Source organism: Bombina bombina, chromosome 9 (assembly GCF_027579735.1).
Source record: "Bombina bombina isolate aBomBom1 chromosome 9, aBomBom1.pri, whole genome shotgun sequence".
Classification (NCBI taxonomy): Eukaryota; Metazoa; Chordata; class Amphibia; order Anura; family Bombinatoridae; genus Bombina; species Bombina bombina.
In genome coordinates, this window is record NC_069507.1 from 106599256 (window position 1) to 106619193 (window position 19938).

The following is a 19938-nucleotide window of genomic DNA, read 5'->3' on the forward strand; positions in this document are numbered from 1 at the left end:
TTGTGTGGGCAAAACTGGTGTAGACACAGAAGGGGATGATGCAGTACCATGCTTACTCCCCTCATTAGAGGAATCATCTTGGGCAATATCATATCTATGGCATTATTATCCCTACTTTGTTTGGACATTATGACACAAATATATCACATATATTTAAATGGGGAGACACATTGGCTTTCATACATATAGAACATCGTTATCTGATGGTTCAGACATGTTAAACAGGCTTAAACTTGTCAACAAAGCACAAAAAACGTTTTACAATAAAACAGTTACTGTCCCTTTAAATTTCAAACTGAACACACTTTATTACTGAATATGTGAAAAAGTATGAAGGAATTGTTCAAATTTCACCAAAATTTCACCACAGTAACTTAAAGCCTTAAAAGTATTGCACACCAAATTTGAAAGCTTTAACCCTTAAAATAACGGAACCGGAGCCGTTTTTACATTTAACCCCTATACAGTCCCAGGTATCTGCTTTGCTGAGACCCAACCAAGCCCAGAGGGGAATACGATACCAAATGATGCCTTCTATAAGCTTTTTCAGTGGTTCTTAGCTCCTCACACATGCATCTGCATGCCATGCTTTCCAAAAACAACTGCGCATTAGAGGCGCGAAAATGAGGCTCTGTCTATGACTAGAAAAGGCCCCCAGTGAAAAAGGTGTCCAATACAGTGCCTGCCGTTTTTATTAAAACAATCCCCAAGATTTAACAACTATTAAAAGTAATAATCTGCCAAATATACTTAGTAAAGTAATCGTTTTAGCCCAGAAAAATGTCTACCAGTTTTTTAAGCCCTAATGAAGCCCTTTATTCTTTTACTTAAACTAAGAAAATGGCTTACCGGTTCCCATAGGGAAAATGACAGCTTCCAGCATTACCGAGTCTTGTTAGAAATGTGTCATACCTCAAGCAGCAAAAGTCTGCTCACTGTTTCCCCCAACTGAAGTTAATTCCTCTCAACAGTCCTGTGTGGAAACAGCCATCGATTTTAGTAACGGTTGCTAAAATCATTTTCCTCTTACAAACAGAAATCTTCATCTCTTTCCTGTTTCAGAGTAAATAGTACATACCAGCACTATTTTAAAATAACAAACTCTTGATTGAAGAATAAAAACTACATTTAAACACCAAAAAACTCTAAGCCATCTCCGTGGAGATGTTGCCTGTACAACGGCAAAGAGAATGACTGGGGAAGGCGGAGCCTAGGAGGGATCATGTGACCAGCTTTGCTGGGCTCTTTGCCATTTCCTGTTGGGGAAGAGAATATCCCACAAGTAAGGATGACGCCGTGGACCGGACACACCTATGTTGGAGAAATAAAAATAAGACACACAAGAGAGGAGCTCAGCTGGGAACGGATAGTGTTTAAAGTTATATGAAACCCAATTTTTTTCTCTCATTCAGTGAGCATGCAATTTTAAGTAACTTTCAAATTTATTATAAATTTTTCTTCAGTTTCTTGGCATCTTTATTTGAAAAAGCATGAATGTAAGCTTAGGAGCCGGACCATTTTTGGGTTTGGCACCCTGGGTAGCGCTTGCTAATTGGTAGCTACATTTAGAATGAAGAAACAATAGGAGTAAATTAGAAAGTTTCTATATCCCTTTAATATAGGATGACCATATTGCCGCTTTAAAAAGGGACACATATGAAAAATACATGTGTCAGGGCTGTTTAAAGAAATGGTTTTGTATAAGAACCCTCACATATGTATTTTTCATATGTGTTCCTTCTTAAAGCGGCAATATGGTCAGCCTACTTTAATAGTCCACCTATGGAATGGACCCCACCCAAGATGCAGTCTCTTTCTGCCCAATCTGTGCTTTTTCACAGAAGAGAACTTTCCTGTAGCATATCAGTCTGACCCTATCCAAAAGGACAATCCAGCCCCAAAATACCAGGCAATTCTCATCTTAAAAAAGGGTTTTTTAAGGCTAACCCCAGACTTGCGGTTTGGCCTATATGGGCCTCGTCAGTGGAGGTGCAGCTATATCTAGGGTGACCATATTGCCGCTTTAAAAAAAGGGACACATAAGATACATGTCAGCTTTTTCCAGGGCTGTTTAAAGAAATATTCTGTATAAGAACCCTTGATATTTTTCATATGTATCACTTTTTAAAGTGGCAATATGGTCACCCTAGCTATATCCCTCTAGGCACAGTAATCAAGGGGTCCATGTCTGGTTGCCCCCATTACCCTTAGGTCAAAATATGTATGAATGCCAGTACATGTATGCAGCACAGCATCTTTGTTATGCATGGAATAACTGCACATACATTTAACAAATTGTTTAGGCTTATAAGTTGCTGCCTATACATGACTGTTCATCACTTAGGCCATCTTATGTCAGTCTTACCCTTCTCTCTTTGGGTTCACACACCCTGGCCAAAGGCCTATTTACAACATGCTCCCTGTGTCTCTGGGAAAGGCGCCTGGCACGTCTAATACGCCGTAAAAAAAAAAAAAGTATGATGATCAAGTTCATCATTCTGACAAGCTCAAGTTGTCAAAGAAACAAAAAGGTGTGTTGGATATTTTAAAGGCAGAACTGAGCCTCATTTCCATTGCTTTGTAATAACTTTCACCTGTATTAGCAGGTGCTGTAGCAAGTACTTTACCAAAGCTTTTCAGTGTTAAAGGGACATGAAACAATTTTTTTCTTTCATGAACCAGGCAGTGCAAACCATTTTAAACACCTTTCCAATTTACCTCTATTAGAAATTTTGCTTTAAATAGTGAAATAAATTTGGGTTTCATATCCCTTTAACTGAATTGCAGCTCAATTGCCTTTAATAGCCAACTTGTTATAGGAACAGTATGAAGCTCCTGTATACAAGTAAATTTTGTTTTGTTTTTAACATACTACTTCCAATATGAATTTGAGATAAAATGACTGAGTATTTTGCCATCCATACATAGTTAAATTAGTTAAAAGTTTTTATTTCAAGATTGGGATAAATAATGCAATTTTAAACAACTTTCCAATTTACTTCTATTTCATTTGGTTCATTCACCTGGTATCCTTTGTTGAAAAGCATAGCTAGGTGCTGATTGGTGGCTGCACATATATGCCTCTTGTGATTGGCTTGTCTATGTGTTCAGCTAGCTCCCAGTAGTGCATTGGTGCTCCTTCATTCAAGGATACCAAGAGAATGAAGCAAAAAATTGGAAAGTGGTTTAAAATGGTATGCTCTATCTGAATAATAAAAGAATGTGCATACTCCAGGTTTCAGAAGTTTAACCCCAGTTTAGTCAACAAAAGGACAGATATTGAGTTACTGTGATCAAACAAGCACAACTGGCTCCAGCAAGAACGTAAAAAGGCATTTCAAGGTGCATTTCACTGGACTGCAAAATAGATCACTCCACATAAGAAAAGCCATTTCTCGCTAGACTGCAGAAATATCTTCAAATTACAATGTTTTTACCGCCCCTTTAAGTTAGTGTCAGCTATCTACTGCATAGTTGCCAACAGTCCCTGATTTCCAGGGACAGTCCCTGGATTTTTTTGTCCCTGGAAATGTCCCTGAAAATCTCTTTGCACAACATTTGTTGTATGTATGTATGTATGTATGTATGTATGTATGTATGTATGTATGTATGTATGTATGTATGTATGTATGTATGTATGTATGTATGTATGTATGTATGTATGTATGTATGTATGTATGTATGTATGTATGTATGTATGTATGTATGTATGTATGTATGTATGTATGTATGTGTATATATATATATATATATATATATATATATATATATATATATATATATATATATATATATACACATATATATACATATACACACACACATATATATATACAGATAGATGATAAATAGATATAGTGTATTATTTAAATATAATTCATTCCTAATGGAATATTATTATTATTATTGAATGGGTTCACATATTTGTCTTTCTAATTTTGATGCTGTGTTGTAAAAATAACCATATGCCCAGAATGTGTTCCAGGGACTGGGTAGGTGTAAGAGCTTGGTGCTGTAATCTGTATAATAAACTATGGATAAGTCTAAATTATACCCCCTTAATGACCACAATGTACCCTGTATGTCACTGGTCGTTAAGGGTTTTTTCAGGACATAATAGCACAAGTCTAGCAAGAACACGCTATTAATGCCCTCCCTCCAGCAGGCTTTGTGGAATAGATCAGTCTCAACGCTGGTGGCAAGACCGCGCTATAAAACAATCAATTCCCAAAAAAGGGCCAGCGACATACAGGGTATGTCGCTGGTCCTTAAGGGGATACTATTACTTTCAAATGGGTGTGTTTTGATTGCAGAACTGAGTGGGTGGAGCAGTTGAACAGTAGGTCGTCAATACTCCAGTAACCCGCTTGCTTGCCCTGCTGCAAAGTGTCCCTGGAAATTTTTTTGAAATGTTGGCAACTATGCTACTGACTTTAAAATGTCTTTTACTATGACCAGTCCATATAGTTGCAAGTGTGTAGCCCCTTATGTTATGCTATATTTAAAAGAGACATTTTACACTAGATTTTTCTTTCCATAAATGTTTCGTAGATGATCCATTTATATAGCCCATCTGGGAGTGTTTTTGTAACAATGTATTGTTTTTGTTGTTTTTTTTAATATTGTGCTGGTTTTTAGACTCCTAACCAGGCCCCAACGTAGAAGATGTAGACTCAAGTCTACAGACTCCTGCTGCTCCTGTTTGTGTAATGGGTCTTTTCATATTTAGGGGAGGGTCTGCTCTTCCCGCTTTCTCAGCCCCTTTTAATGGGTGTCTCAGCCAAACCTCAACAGTGCTAAACTGAGACCTAAGTAAGTTTTTAAAAGGTTTTGTGATCGGACTTTTAACAGGTGGGTTCATCTTTAAAATAAAAAAGAAAACAAAATGGCAAACCGCCACCAGAAAAATCCTGAAATCAGCTTTCATAATGGAGGAGATCTGAAGCAAACTAAATTGTGCCCCAAAATATTTCAGCCTCTAAAACTAAAGACTCCATAAAAGAAGTTGAAATGAGGCTACTTGTAAATTGAGATTAAATCATTAGACTAGCGTTAGACTAGTCGACAAAATGATTAGTCGATAGTCTCATTGTTAAACTAGTACGGTATTAGTCGATTACTGATATATTAAATTTTGCTATATTTTGATAGTCAAAAACAGCCCGTAGCCTTAGCCTACTACCGATTGCGGATTGTCTCACTTGGCTGCAGTTATGATGACGTGTTATTTTGTACTCTTAGTCGACTAAACAAATTTTGCAAAAAATGGCATCTTCAGCAAAAAGTCCTGCTTGGAAATATTTTGAAAAACTACATGAAAAGGCAGTTAAGTGCAACATTTGCGGTGTGCAATTGCAGTACAATAAATTTAACTTCCATGTTAAGCCACCTGAAAAACAAACACCCGTCTGCATTGGTAGCTACAGAGAAAGAAAAAAGGACAGCAACAAACATCGATTGCTTTTACAGTAAGACAACGGCAATGTGACACTGTGCGTGATGAAACAACGTCGACTGATAGGCAGTATGGTAGCAAAGGACATGCTTCCTATAAGTTTTGTTTAAGGAGAGCGTTTTTGGGAGTTAATGAAATATGTCGAGCCCGAATACACTGTCCCTGCACGAAAAATCATAACTCGGCTTGAAAAAAAAAATGCACGTAGATTCGGCTAGTTCTGTCCGCAACACCTTGGCAAAAGTCGAGAAGGCTGCAATTACAACTGACGCATGGACAGCACTAACTACCGAGTCCTACGTTACCATAACTTGTCATTTCATAAAAAAGACTGGTAAGTTTCGACTAGTCGAAAGCAACAGCTTTCGACTTGTTGATTGCAAAAATATTAGTCATGCACACCCCTAATACATACAGTATCTCACAAGTGAGTACAACCCTCACATATTTGTAAATATTTTATTATATCTTTGCATGTGACAACACTGAAGAAATGACACTTTGCTACAATGTAAAGTAGTGAGTGTACAGCCTGTATAACAGTGTAAATTTGCTGTCCCCTCAAAATAACTCCATTAATGTCTAAACCGTTGGCAACAAAAGTGAGTACACCCTTAAGTTGAAATGTCCAAATTGGGCCCAAAGTGTCAATATTTTGTGTGGCCACCATTATTTTCCAGCACTGCCTTAACCCTCTTGGGCATGGAATTCACCAGAGCTTCACAGGTTGCCACTGGAGTCCTCTTCCACTCCTCCATGACGACATGACAGAGCTGGTGGATGTTAGAGACCTTGTGCTCCCCCACCTTCCGTTTGAGGATGCCCACAGATGCTCAATAGGGTTTAGGTCTGGAGACATGCTTGGCCAGTCCATCACCTTTACCCTCAGCATCTTTAGCAAGGCAGTGGTCGTCTTGGAGGTGTGTTTGGGGTTGTTATGTTGGAATACTGCCCTGTGGCCCAGTCTCCGAAGGGAGGGGATTATGCTCTGCTTTAGTATGTCACAGTACATGTTGGCATTCATGGTTCCCTCAAGGAACTCTAGCTCCCCAGTGCCTGCAGCACTCATGCAGGCCCAGACCATGACACTCCCACCACCATACTTGACTGTAGGCAAGACACACTTATCTTTGTACTCATCTGGTTGCCGCCACACACGCTTGACACCATCTGAACGAAATAAGTTTATCTTACTTTGTCTCATCGGACCACAGGACATGGGTTCGAGTAATCCAGGTCCTTAGTCTGCTTGTCTTCAGCAAACTGTTTGTGGGCTCTCTTGTGCATTATCTTTAGAAGAGGCTTCCTTCTGGGATGACAGCCATGCAGACCAATTTGATGCAGTGTGCGGCATATGGTCTGAGCCCTGACAGGTTGACCCCCCACCCCTTCAACCTCTGCAGCAATGCTGGCAGCACTCATATGTCTATTTCCCCAAAACAACCTCTGGATATGACGCTAAGCACATGCACTCAACTTCTTTGGTTGACCATGGCGAGGTCTGTTCTGAGTGGAACCTGTCCTTTGAAACCACTGTATGGTCTTGCCCACCGTGCTGCAGCTCAGTTTCAGGGTCTTGGCAATCTTCTTATAGCCTATGCCATCTTTATGTAGAGCAATAATTCTTTTTTCAGATCCTCAGATAGTTCTTTGCCATGAGGTGCCATGTTGAACTTCCAGTGACCAGTATAAGAGTGTAAGAGCTAAAACACCAAATTTAACACACCTGCGACCTTGTAACACCAACGAGTCACATGACACCAGGGAGGGAATATGGCTAATTGGGGCCCAGTTTGGACATTTCCACTTAGGGGTGTACTCACTATAGTTGCCAACGGTTTAGACATTAATGGCTGTGTGTTGACTTATTTTGAGGGGACAGCAAATTTACACTGTTATACAGGCTGTACACAAGCTACTTTACATTGTAGCAAAGTGTCATTTCTTCAGTGTTGTCACATGCAAAGATAAAATGTGAGGGGTGTACTCACTTTTGTGAATATATATATATATATATATATATATATATATATATATATATATATATATATATATATATATATATATATACACACACACACACACACACATACTGTACATATATACCTTTCTTGAGTACTTATTCTGCAAACAATTTAAAGATACAGTAAAGGTGTGGCCAATTAAAAGCAGTTTCAATGCAAAACTGATATCAGGGAAATGTAGAAAAAAAAAAAACTCTACTTGGCACAAAGAGGGTTGCAAGCCCACAGCAAAGTGCTCTCTGGTAGCCAAAATGTTAATATTGTGAATTTAGTTTTTCATTCACATATTTAAATGGAGTGAACATTAATAGGAAGGGTTTAGAAATCTGATAATAAAATTGTATTCACAGCAGCGAGTTGTAGAAAATAAAGTCAGTTACAGTTATATTCAATATAACTGCATTATTAAACTATTATTTGATCTATGCTATACAAAAACTTATGTAATCACATTTGTGCAGTATCACTCACGCAAGAGAAACTGTACACTGAGTGGTATTAAACTCAGTCATAATTCCCCATATGTATCAATAAAACAAATTCTAATGCACCATTATATATTTGCTTGTGCCTGCATTTATCTGTAAATATGTTGTTTACCTCTGTACCCAGAGAGGCTGCAGTGTATCCTGCAGAATTCTAAACTTTGACCCTACAACATGCAACCCAGTTATTGCTTGATCTGTACATCAACTCATTTTTATCTCTCCCTAATTAGCTATAGCAAAGGACACCAAATAAACAATACCCAAGAGGCTTTTCAATTGGTATATCCCTGGACTGCAAAAACCTTTTGCAATGAAGTTACCAATTGCTACATAGAAAGTCTTTTTAATCTACAGGTAAATTGCAACCAGGTGGGCCAATGCGTTAGGAGGAAATGGGTGGGGTTTTTTTTGAGATTTAAAAACAAACAGGTCTGTATATTTCTAGACTGTTTTAAAACCCGGATCTAATGGCTGCTGCAACATACAGTCCAACAAATCCTTAAAGAGATACTAAACCCAACTTTTCTTTAATGATTTAGATAGAGCATGCAAATGTAAGCAACTTTCTAATTCACGCCTATTAACATTTTTAAAGTGTTCTCTAGGCAGCTATTTGAAAAGCAGTAATGTAAGCTTAGGAGCCGGACCATTTTTGGTTCAGCACCTGGGTAGCGCTTGCTGATTGGTGGCTAAATGTAGTGCTGAACCAAAAAATGGGCAGGCTCCTAAGCTTTACATTCTTGTTTAAAAAAAAAAAAAAAAAAAAAAACACCCTTAAATACCAAGAGAATGAAGAAAAATTAATAGGAGAACATTAGAAAGTTGCTGCTCTAGCTGAATCATGAAAGAAAAAAATAAAATGTTGGTTTAGTATCCCTTTAACCACAGGGGAAAGATATTGATATTCCCAATCCCTTTTTTTTTTTATTCAGTCACATAACAGTTATTTGCTTACTATCCACCAATAAAGCAGAATACTAAGAATTATACCATCAACTCCCTGCTTTTAATGAGATAAGCACAACATTACATCTCTAAACCATATCAAAACCATTAACCCTTGCTCACCAAGAGGCGCAGAAAATATGTAATGAAGGATACAACAAATGCATTAAGGTTTATTTTTGTAGGCAATGGGTTAATCATATCAATTACAAAAACTAACCAGCTGAGCATTACACACAGTTAACCCATTGCTAGGAACCGGTGCACATTAAAGAACAAAACTACAAAAAGTTAGGCAATTTACCCCCCAAAGCACATAGCAGTATGCGCTCCAATCAGAAGCAGAATGCTAGAGACCTACGCACTTAACCCTTTGAAAGCTGCACAGCGCAGAGTTACTGTATTAGTGAAAGTTTATGACAGGCATTACACTTACTGGTTTGGGATGTTATTAATACGATGAATCCTAGCTGAGTCTGACTAGGCAGTGCCTGCCACATCAGCTTCCTTATATCACCGAGCTCCTATACAGCTGACTGGGGGCCATACTCTCTCATAGGCTACTTTACACACACACGCCCTAAGCAGTGCCCAATCACTAACACAGTGCCAGGGGGGTTATTTTACAAAGTGTGTACAAAGTTCATTGTTTCAGGGGCGGAAGGGCAATTACTGCTCCGTGTTCATGTCTTGTTGCAAGTCTGCACCGAGCATGACTGCAGAAAAACACTTGTGAAGTCTTTTGCTCCTAGAAATACGTTTTGCACCCTTGACCTGTTTGGGAGTGGGGGCTTTTTGTTTACACAAGTATCAGCTACACCTATTTAGCGTTTTCTACCAGATATGACTTAAGTATTTACTAGCAATAAGTTACAAATACTGTGGCAACTGCTTAAAGGGACAGCACACCTTGAGATTTTAGTATACAAATTGTGGCTTTTCTAATTGTAAGCTAAAAATGCACATGACAGACTTCTTAACCCTGCTACCCCCCCCCCCCCCTCAATTGGCTTTAACAGACACAAACTGCAAAAACAATTAACTTTATACTAACATAATGATAGTGGTTGGTTTAGTCAGCTGCAGAGTAAAGCCCAGGTTCATTCTTCTAAATGATGCAATTGGAGGATTTATTCTAAGGCAGTGATTTTTAACCTTTTTTTTGCCGTGGCACACTTTTTTACATTAAAAAATCCTGTGGCACACCACCATCCCAAAATTTAAAAAAAAATCACACATTGTAGCCTAATACAGCATATATATAAACACATACACACAAACACACACATACTGTATGTATTGTGCCGTTATGCCATGCCTCCTACAAACTACCCCTGCACTGGGAGTAAAAAACAAGCAAAGTTTAAAAAATATGTCACACTGTTGTCAGTCTGCCGTGGCACACCTGAGGATCTCTCACGGCACACTAGTGTGCCACGGCAGACTGGTTGAAAAACACTGTTCTAAGGAAATACAATTGCAGAAAACAAGGTGTTCATTTGTTTAAAAAAAAAAAAACATGTTTGGACTTAACTGATATGCTATTGCAAATTTCATTTTTAATGAAGCCACAGCAATTGTTTGACATGTAGCAAATCAGAACACAGTATCCAAAAGCAAGATAGATGTCTTGTAATTTCAATGTATTTACTGTGTCTTTAAGGGGTTAAACAAATTCTATTTATTATTATATTATAGTGCATATTCCCTCTCTGTTATACATGCTGTTAATAAACACATCCCTGTATCATACATATTTCTATGTCTTCTACAAGTAGGAGGAAGTCTTGCTTGTGTTTGTGGGTGTCAGCAATATTCACAGATCGGTGAGAGTCCACCTTTTCTGCAGAATCTGCGCCTATCTGCACTCCCCAAGCCCAGCTTGAATTGTAAGATATCAAAGAGAGATAGAGGCCTCTCATAAAGTGAAATCAAACTGTTGCATATTGTGATCCCCCAGCCCCTATGAGAGTGATATGCCCTCCCTAACAGATCCTGGTTAATGTGTCAGTATATGTTTGTTGTACAAGAACAAAGTCCAAAGTTATTGTGATAGTCTTGTAGCCAGGATGGTGTGAATAGCTATAAAATGACAGAAAAGCCAAATGTAAGAAAGAGAGATAATGAAAAGTGAAGATACTTACAGAAAAATAAACTACAATTAAAATGACGTCATGCAGCATATAAAAAAATGTTGTATTTGCATTATTGTTTCTTGCTTACTGTGCATTTAAAGACTACAAAGGGCACATTTGCAGCTTCTGTGCAGGATAAATCCAGTAAACCACTTTGAATTAGCATACACAGGTATCTGCCAATTAATGGAGTGGCATATGCAGGTAGCTAGCAATCACCTGCTGTGCTGTATCCTGCAGAGAATTGACAATGTGTTATGGCTCCTAAGCATGACTTTAGCTATTTACATTTAGATTTGTACCCCCCCATCTAATTATTTAGAACCACCTTTACCACAGTAACATACTTCTCAGTGGTTGATACTTGAAACAGCTTGACTTGTAGTCAGAGTCATGCCACACCCAATAACAACCCACATTTGTTTTTTAGCATTTTTCCCACTTTTTTTTAAAGCGACATTAAACCCAAAAATGTCATGATTCAGATAGAACATACAATTTTAAACAATATTCCAATTTACTTCTATTATTTAATTTGCTTAATTCTTTAGATATCTTTGTTAAAGAAATAGCAATGCGCATGTGTGAGCCAATCACATGAGTCATCTAGGTGCAGCCACCAATCAGCAGCTACTGAACCTATTTAGATATGCTTGTCAACAAAGGATATCAAAAGAATTATGCAAATTAGATAATAGAAGAAAATTGGAAAGTTGTTTAAAATTGCATGCTCTTTCTAAACCATTAAATATTTTTTTTTCATGTCTCTTTAACAGTGACGTGTTTTTAAATGCCCTTATTGCTTGGGTGCTTTTTTGGAGCAGTTATGATCCCCAGGGCATCAATCCGCTCTTCTGGTTCTCTTAGTGGTTTATAGCATCATTTACACTCTCCCTCTCTAATAGCCAGCCTTGCAATTCTCTCCAATTCTTCTCTCCCTTCAGAGACACAATGTAAATTACTATAGGGCTGCTGTACCCGACAGGGAAACAAGAAGCTCCTGCCAACTGGCTCCTTAACCCAAGAGAACGAGGCTTGAAAAGCTGAATGTTTGTTACCCTTAGCTAAGGGATTCATTATTATTAATTACTGTTTCTGTGTCTCTGGCAGCTAAGGGGCTAATCACTGTTTATATGTGTCACTGACAGCCAAAGGGTTATGCAGTAATTTTATGTATCGTTAGCTGTGAAGGGTTTTAGGGAAAACTTTTAATGTGCAGAATAAAAAGCTAGAAATTAACAATATTCAGAAGACTCTCTGGACCTCAGAGTTTGGAAATATACTACGTTATACATTGTTTTTCTGTCTTGAATTTATCCATCTCTCCCTTTTTCTATACATTGATTCATCCCCGATACTTTCCTTCCTCCCTCTTTCATCCTTAGACCTGGCTCTCTTTTTTTCTAGGGATGTTCATTGTTCGGTTTCAAATAAATGCCAAATTTGCCCACTGCCAGCATCATTCGGCTATTTTCCGAGCCAGATTTCTTGTTGTGAAAGTGCAACACACTAAGATCTGTGCAAATCCATTTAATCTCTATATTCTGCTTTTTACTTTTACTGTTCTCCTCTTACCCTTCTATCCCTCTTCATGTTATTCCCCCATTCTCTTTCTCTCTTGCCCCCTCTTTTCCTTTCATTTCTCCTCTCTTCCTTTTCTACATCTTTTTTCTTCCCCATTCTGTTTGCCTCTCTTTCGACCTCTCTTTAATTTTTTTCTCTCTTTCTCTACCTACCTATTTCTACCCCTCTCGTTGCTTCCCTCTCTCCCCCTCTCTTTGCTTCCCTCTCCCCCCATCTATTTGCTTCCCTCTCTCCCCCCTCTGTTTCCCTCTACCCCCTATCTTTGCTTCACTCTCTCCACTCTCTTTGCTTCCCTCTCTACCTTCTCTTTGTTTCCCTCTCTCCCCCTCTCTTTGTTTCCCTTTCCCCCCTCTCTTTGCTTCCCTCTCTACCTTCTCTTTGTTTCCCTCTCTCCCCCTCTCTTTGCTCTCCTTTCTCCCCCTCTCTCCCTCTCGTTTCCCTCTCTCCCCCTCTCTTTGCTCTCCTTTCTCCCCCTCTCTTCGTTTCCCTCTCTACCCTCTCATTGCTTCCCTTTCTCCCCCTCTTGTTGCTTCCCTCTCTACCCTCTCTTTGTGTCCCTCTCTTCCCTCTCTTTGTTTCCCTTTCTCCCCCTCTTGTTGCTCCCTCTCTCCCCCTCTCTTTGCTTCCCTCTGTCTCCCTCTCATTACTTCCCCCTCTCTTTGCTTCCCCCTCTCTCCCCCTTTCTTCTCCTCCCTCTCTCCCCCTCTCTTTGCCCCCCTTTCTCCTCCTCTCTTTGCTTCCCTCTCTCCCCCTCTCTTTGCCCCCTCTCTCCTCCTCTCTTTGCCTCCCTCTCTCCCCTTCTCTTTGCCCCCCTCTCTCCCCCTCTCTTTGCTTCCCTCTCTCCCCCTCTCTTTGCTTCCCTCTTTCCCACTCTCATTGCTTCCCTCTCTCCCCCTCTCATTGCTTCCCCCTCTCTATGCTTACCTCTACCCCCCTTTCTTTGCTTACCTTTACCCCCTCTCTTTGCTTCCCTCTATCCCCCTCTCTTTGCCCCCTCTCTCCTCCTCTCTTTGCCTCCCTCTCTCTTCCTCTCTTTGCCCCCCTCTCTCCTCCTCTCTTTGCCTCCCTCTCTCCCCCTCTTTTTGCTTCCCTCTCTCCCCCTCTCTTTGCTTCCCTCTCTCCCCCTCTCATTGCTTCCCTCTCTCCCCCTCTCTTTGCTTCCCCCTCTCTATGCTTACCTCTACCCCCCTTTCTTTGCTTACCTTTACCCCCTCTCTTTGCTTACCTCTCTCCCCCTCTCTTTGCTTCCCTCTCTCCCCCTCTCTTTGCTTCCCTCTTTCCCCCTCTCTTTGCTTCCCTCTCTCCCTCTCTTTGCTTACCTCTCTCCCCTCTCTTTGCTTACCTCTCTCCCCCTCTCTTTGCTTCCCTTTCTCCCCTCTCTTTGCTTCCCCTTCTCTTTGCTTCCCTCTCTCCCCCTCTCTTTGCTTCCCTCTCTCCCCCTCTCATTGCTTTCCCCTCTCTTTTCTTCCCTCTCTCCCCCTCTCTTTGCTTCCCTCCACCCCCTCTCATTGCTTCCCTCTCTCCCCCTCTCTTTGCTTCCCTCTTTCCCCCTCTCTTTGTTTCCGTCTCTCCCCCTCTCTTTCCTTACCTCTCTCTCCCTCGCTTTGCTTCCCTATCTCCTTCTTTCTTTGCTTCCCTCTCTCCTCCTCACTCCACCTCATCACCATTTCTCTTCTTTTCATTTCTGTGAGCTGATAGCAGTGAGAAGGAATCACAAAACTAGAATAACAGGCTTATTGCAAAACAGCAAACAATATATGTAGCACAAACACATGCCAGAAGTTACTGACTCACTCACAGTGACTTTAGTTCTAGGAAAAAACACTTTGAGGAACAATGTTGTGTCCTAGTCAAAATAAGCTAAAGCACCAGTTAATTTATTTCACAGGGTCTTATAACATTATGGCCAACATTTATTATAGTTGTATTGAAGCCTCACTAATTAACAGTGGCCAAAAGACAGATGAATACGTTATAAACAAACAGAGATATTACTTAACCAATATTTGCCCAAAACAGGCAATAAAGGGGTTAAATCACTGCTCCATAACTGACTTGCAACAATGTTTTAATTCCTTGGTCCCCAGAACACTCAAATGCCAGTGATTTACCCCTTTCACATGAAAGGGGAGTTAATTCAAAATAAAAATATATATATATATTTTGAAATATTAATGTAGGGAGGGATCCGTGTGAACATAAGCCTTTCACCCACTCTTAGCCACGTATCCCCAGCCTTTCTCCTAATCTTATACACTTATCCCAAGGCAACCTTCTACACTAACCCCAAGGCAGTCCCCCACCCTTACGCCCTCACCTACGGTTGCCACCTTTCTTGGAAAAAAATACAGGCCATGCTCATTAGCATAACCTTACATAAATAATTATACAGCATAAGTCAGAAACTAAAGCTGCTTAGACTGATTTTTAAATGTTCATTTGTTTATAATCCGATTCCAAAACAGAATAAATTTAATCAAGATAGGACCTACATTTCTATATTCATTACTTATTTTCTACAATGAGCTGAACCTTAAAAAATACTAGACATGTGCGATTCGGTTCGATTCGGAAATTCGGAAAATTCGGCGATTCAGATCGAACCGAATTTCCGAATTAAAATTCTACCAAATTTTCCGAATCGAACCGATTCGTAAATTCGGATGGCCATTGGGATTACACTAGTATTGTACAGTATGTTAGGTTAACACCTAATATACAGTATAATACTAGTCTAATCCCACCTAACACTTACCGAAATGCCGAATTTACGAACCGAATCGAACCGAATCCAGCTGAATTTCTTTGAATGCGAATGAATCCAAAACGAATCCGAAACAAATCGATTCAGAATTTTCCAAATTCTAATCGATCTGAACCGAACTTCGAAAAATTCCGAATCGATCTGAACCGAACCGAATTTTTTCGCCATGCACATGTCTAAAAAATACCGGCTATGTCAGTAAAATACAGATCTGAGGCCTCATTATGGAAGGCACTAGGCACAAGATGTAGAAACTGCTCTTGAATGAGCAGCAATACGCTCAGGGGGAGTCTTCTCCACAACCAGGTATGACTTGGATTAAGACCTTGATCCAAGCAGCCAAGACAACTGCAGTAGCTTCCAGACTCTTGTAAGGTCCAGAGATACAGCCAAACAAGGCAGAAGAAAGTCTGAAATAATTATTAGCTTGGACATAAAAATTGAGAACTATAACATCTAGATTGTTAAGAAGCTACTCCTTAAAGTTCTTAGGAGATGGACACAAAGAAGGGACCACAATGTTAGTATTATCCATAGATTTCGATACCACTTTAGGAAGAATTGAATAATTAGTCTGAAAACAGCCTAATTTTGATGGAAAAATGGCTTACAGAAAGAGAACTGCCCAAGACAAAATTTGAAGATTTACAGGGAGCTCCAGAATATTAATTGGTACCTACCCCTATTTAGGAAACCAAACCCTCTGGGCCTTCGCAGACCCATAGACAGCCTCCCAGCCCTGCAGGCTGACATCTGCCAAGACTGACTGAAGAAAGTAGGACAATTTTCTAGCGAGTCACATCAGCTGTCTTGTCTCCCAAAACAAAACCGAACTTCGAAAAATTCCGAATCGATCTGAACCGAACCGAATTTTTTCGCCATGCACATGTCTAAAAAATACCGGCTATGTCAGTAAAATACAGATCTGAGGCCTCATTATGGAAGGCACTAGGCACAAGATGTAGAAACTGCTCTTGAATGAGCAGCAATACGCTCAGGGGGAGTCTTCTCCACAACCAGGTATGACTTGGATTAAGACCTTGATCCAAGCAGCCAAGACAACTGCAGTAGCTTCCAGACTCTTGTAAGGTCCAGAGATACAGCCAAACAAGGCAGAAGAAAGTCTGAAATAATTATTAGCTTGGACATAAAAATTGAGAACTATAACATCTAGATTGTTAAGAAGCTACTCCTTAAAGTTCTTAGGAGATGGACACAAAGAAGGGACCACAATGTTAGTATTATCCATAGATTTCGATACCACTTTAGGAAGAATTGAATAATTAGTCTGAAAACAGCCTAATTTTGATGGAAAAATGGCTTACAGAAAGAGAACTGCCCAAGACAAAATTTGAAGATTTACAGGGAGCTCCAGAATATTAATTGGTACCTACCCCTATTTAGGAAACCAAACCCTCTGGGCCTTCGCAGACCCATAGACAGCCTCCCAGCCCTGCAGGCTGACATCTGCCAAGACTGACTGAAGAAAGTAGGACAATTTTCTAGCGAGTCACATCAGCTGTCTTGTCTCCCAAAACAAAAAAGATCTTCTGAGACACTTTTAATCCCCATTTTACTGCTGGGGAAAAGACGGCTACAGGGGTTTCAGTCCAAACCTGACAAAAGGAACTGCGTGTGGTGCAGCTATCATCACACCCATTACTTCCATTTATTGAAAAACACTAGGAAGTGGAGTATGTTGAAGACAAGCACACAAATTCTGCAGCATAATGCTGGCGCTCTTGTGTCAGGGAAAGTATCATGGGCACTAAGTCTATATTGACTTTGAGGAACTAGGGAGCTCTTTAGAAAATGTATGCACCAAACATGACTGCCGAGCATCTAAAGCAAAGCCTCTGTGTGATGCAAAGCCTGCTGAACTGAAGGTGCCTGTATGAGTATGTCAACCAAATAAGGTGCCCTAACCTCGAACCACCATCAGCAAGGCCCCTGGTATCTTGAGAAGACCCTGGGGGCAGTGGCAAGAGTCACAAACTAGTAGTGCCTGTCTAGAAAGGCAAACGTGAGAAAACTCACATGGTCTTTGTGAACTGGCATATGCAAATAAGCATCTTTAAAGTAGACACAAATTTCTCCCCTTAACTAAACAAAGAAAAGTCCCAATGTTCTCCATTTTGAAAGTGGAGACTTTATGGAACTTGTTTAGAGATCTTAGATCTAGAATAGGGCGAAAGGTACCTTACTTCTTTGGAACCAAAAAGATGTTGGAGTAAACCTCTTGACCCATTCTGTTATTAAAAACTGAGGCAATAACTCCTTTTTCCTCTAGGTCAGCTATACAAGATAGCAAAGCCCTAGTCTCGATTGGATCTCTGTTTTGGAGTTGGATTTATTGGGCTCCATTTATTAAGCAGCAGATGCTGCTGAGGCCCATCGTTTCAGGCTTGCCTAAAACTGAAGTTAAGAAGCTGCTCCTTAACCTAACCTGATACGATCAAAATGATTGACAGCCCCTGCTAGCGGCCGATTGGCCGCCAAGTGAGCAGGGGTGTGGCATTGCACAAGCATTTCACCAGAAATGCTTGTGCAATGATAAATGCGGACAGAGTATGCGATGTAGAGTGGACATGCTCGACAAATGATAAATCAACCCCATTTTCTTTGCATACAACTGGCAGAACTGGTTGGAGAACAACATATTTTCTGCTATACACAAGTTGCATGGATACACTTGTCTTTCTATCCCTTTTTTAAATTGTTTCGTATTATTGGTCAATCATTTTTAACCATCATATGTAATTATTTGAATACAAAGAGAATGGCGTACTTTCATGAACAATTTAAATTTTTGGATAATATATTTATAAGGATCCTTATTTATCTGTCTAATTTATGGTATTTCTTTTACTCTGACTTGTTAAATTATGTGTATATACAAGGGCATAACTAGAACTCATTGAACCTCAGGGAAAAGGCTGTAGAGGGCCCCCATTCCAACATGTGTTATTTCTGGTTATTTGCAAAAGCTAAGCTTGCAGCTACATATGAAAAAGAGGAGCTTGTTCTCTGTGACTGCGAGTCATTCTTCCCTCTTACTTAGCTTATACCAGAGTATATACACTTGTGAAGCCTTTATGTACAAATATGGTGGCAGTTTTTTTACAGCAACACTGTGACAGCCATGTTGGAAACACTGCCACCATATTGTAAAGGCAAATCTATACTCTTTCTGTCAAGTGTGAGCCCTGTTTCTGCAGGATACACCCAGAGTTACCAGACATGATGCATGTGGAGCTTGGACCCCACCAGGCCTCCCTGTAGTGACACCATTACCGATTGCAGGGCCAAATGGGACCCATAGAGGTGTAGGCCCCAGGGGGGTCAAGTCGAGCGGGAACGCATGGGAACAGAGTTCCTGCACTATTTCTGCAGGTGGAACTAATTTTCCCCTGTTCAGAGAACAGAAGCACTTCAGTTAACACTGCTGCTGCTAGTGGGAGGAGTTGGAGCACAGTGTCGTTAGAGGGATAGTGAGATCCTCTGGTAATTCGTACAATACTCTAAATGCAAGCCTGTCAGTGGTACTGTTGTGTGATCACCCCGCACTGTGTGAAACACATGATGGTTACATTTCTGTGTGGCTTGCTCTGGGGTTATTTAGCTCCCCTCAGCAGAAATATGACTATTGCACCTTAAGTGGGTGAGACTCTGTGACAGAGGAGGAGTCTGGAGTTGCTGTCAGACACTGAATTCTCAGCTCGCCCTGGAACAGAAGGAAAGGGGAGGAAGGAGGGTGTGAGGAACTGAAGCTAAGCTAGCTATGCACCATGTAAGTTAAAAACAAAGTATGGACACACTGCCAAGATTATCTGCAGATAATGTATTTTCTGCAGATTCCACCAGTTTCATCACAAAGTACAAGGGGACCTGTTTTGCTTTCAATGTACAAATGCCCCTACATGTGTTCTAAAAAGTGTGTGTCTGGCTTCTCAGTATTCAGTATCAGTTGAATCCTAAATTACAAATAAAAATGTCACCCCTGCCATGTAAAAATGTAACCATCGGTGTCCATCCCCAGGCTCAAAGGCAACCAACTATTCATCCCTTTGTTGATTTTAATTTGCTTTCATTACCCAGAGTGTATGGATTATATACATATAAATACAGTGTCTGAGTGTGTGTATGTAAGTGTGTTTGTGTGTGTGTATAAAACAATATTAATTTTGAGGATGATGGAAGTTTTGGTGAGTTCCCACACTTTTTTGTAGGACTTGACCCCTGGTAGGCCCAGTGTCAGTTGAGAACTCTTAGACCCCTATAGTTAAGGTCCTGTGTACTGTATATATTTTAATTGAATATAGTGAAGTAAAGGTGTTTAATACTGCAAGATTCCCCATTTCGGAAAAAAACACAAAATATATGGTATTTTATTATACTATTATAAAGCATGGAACGCACAGTTATTTAAGGCTTAGTGCTACTAATTAAAGAGGCAGTCTACTCCAGAATTTGTATTGTTTAAAAAGATAGATAATCCCTTTATTATCCATTCCCTAGGGTTGCATAACCATCACAGTTATAT

The 19938-nt window shown here is 40.0% G+C and overlaps 1 protein-coding gene across 2 annotated transcripts in view; it reads right to left on the minus strand.

The window, feature by feature from the left end:
* Positions 1-14259, minus strand: part of LOC128640011 (fructose-bisphosphate aldolase B) — a 47010-nt gene extending 32751 nt beyond the window's left edge. Inside the window, exon 1 of one of the 2 annotated variants that reach the window (XM_053692312.1) lies at positions 14220-14259. The gene's annotated coding sequence lies outside the window, so the exon portion shown is untranslated. Of the gene's footprint in view, positions 1-9348; positions 9496-14219 lie in introns of those variants that run through there. The other variant, XM_053692311.1, reaches the window with a different exon arrangement.
* Between the last annotated feature and the right edge of the window lie 5679 nt (positions 14260-19938).